Genomic DNA, 1,952 nt, shown 5'->3' on the forward strand with positions numbered 1-1,952 from the left:
GCTGTGCATAAGGTCAGTATAAGTCGGTACCGACTCGATGACACCTAACAACAACAACAATCATCACCATGGTGCTGTGGGTTAATGCACTGGACTGCAAAGTCAGTTTGAACTACAAGGTTGGCAGTTCAAGCTCACCAGCTGCTCCTCAGAAACCCTATACCGGGTCGCTGTATGGTGGAACTGACTTGAAGGCACTTAAGAGCAACAACTGCATTATCACCATGGGGAGAGCAGTGTTTCTGTACAAAAGCACTGGGATCACACCCACAAGGTCAGCACTTTGAGTCCACATGTCACTCTGTGGGAGAAATATGAGGCTTTCTTCTCCTGCAAAGTTTTACAGCCTCAGGAACCCTATATAGGATCGCTGTGAGTTGGAACAGGCTTGACTGTAATGAACACTTACCACAGCATCATCACACTAAACATTACTAACAAATAAGTTGCATTCCTGGTGTAGCCCTTTCGAATCAGCATGGTCAGCCTTCCAAACCCACTAGCTGCTCCTCAGAAACCCTATACAAGGTCGTTATGAATTGGAAATGACCTGATGGCACTTAACAACACCACAAGCATTCCTTTCTAAATATTATTTGATTGTAGAAATTCAATCTCAAAAACTATGCATGATGACCTTGATGAAGGTTCATTGAAAGGCTGCTCTTTGTTTATTCTCCTTAATTTGTTTACCTTTCACATTTCCGGGAAAGGGTTACAGAGTTTTGGTTTATAGTTCCAAAAAGATAATAAAAACATAATGCTTGGCTTAAAAACATTTTTTTTTTGTTGTTAAATAAAACAATTTTTGAAGCAGATGTAAGATGTCATTCAGAGAGTGACTTGCTATCTACTTAATTATAAATTAACATTGGCCTTACAGTATTTAACATTGTATTCTTTACAATAACAGATCTGTCCTTTGTAAGTGAGATCAATAAGACAAGACAGCAGACCTAGTCTGTAGTTAGCTCATCCTGAAACCTCTGCCACTCACCATCTGTGGGTCCCACACTTCTAAAATGTTGCTCTCAACTGCTAGAACCAACAGTCAGTGAATGATACTTTCTAGACTTCCTGGATTCGAACTTAGTTTCACATTTTGGCTATGGGAGTTGCTAGCTGGTGAAAAGAATCCAGAAAGACAGAAGCTTTCAGCTTCAACTGCCAACAATACGGCAGATGCCCACAGTGGCCAGAATAGCAGTTAGGCTAGCATGATTCACCCCCGGTTCCGATAACTTAACAAGGTAAGTTGTTGTTGTTGTTAAGTGCTTTTGAGTTGTTTCCAACTCATAGTGAGTGACCCTGCGGAATGTTTCCGAAAAAGCGGCCTGTAGGTTTGAACAAGCGACCTTGCAGTTCTAACCAACCTTGTGGTCCAGTGCTTATCCTGCAGTACCACGCTAAGACTCTAGCTTCAGAAGTTGTTGGTGTTAAGTACCATCAAGTCAGTTCTGACCCATAGCAACCCTGTATAGGGTTTCCAAGGAGCAAATGGTGAACTTGAACCACCAACCCTGTGGTTCAAACCAACTTTGCAGTCCAGCGCATTAACCCACAGTGCCACAACAGGACTCTTAGAGACATCCCGAATTCCAGCAATTACAGCATCTCCGACAGCACAGAAGTGGGAACAGACTCAGTTTCAATAACACTCCTTAGTGCTCCCAACCTCCCTGTCCACTGCTTGCTCTTCCAGCCTTTCAAACACTTTGAGCCCAATTCACAGTTAAATCTCCTTTTCTATGTGAAATGCTGAACACAGTTTCTGTTCCAGTGACTATTAATGACAGTTGCTGTCAAGTCAGCTCCAACTCATGGTGACTCCAGAGGTACAGTGGAAGGAAGTGTTTCCAGTCCCGCACCATTCTCACCTTCAATGGTGGGCTCTAGTCCATTGTTGTGCCATGGTGTGTTCTAAGTGCCTTCCAGCCAAGAAGGCTCTTCTT

The sequence above is a fragment of the Chrysochloris asiatica genome, unplaced genomic scaffold, assembly GCF_000296735.1.
Source record: "Chrysochloris asiatica unplaced genomic scaffold, ChrAsi1.0 scaffold00056, whole genome shotgun sequence".
In the NCBI taxonomy this organism is placed as follows: Eukaryota; Metazoa; Chordata; class Mammalia; order Afrosoricida; family Chrysochloridae; genus Chrysochloris; species Chrysochloris asiatica.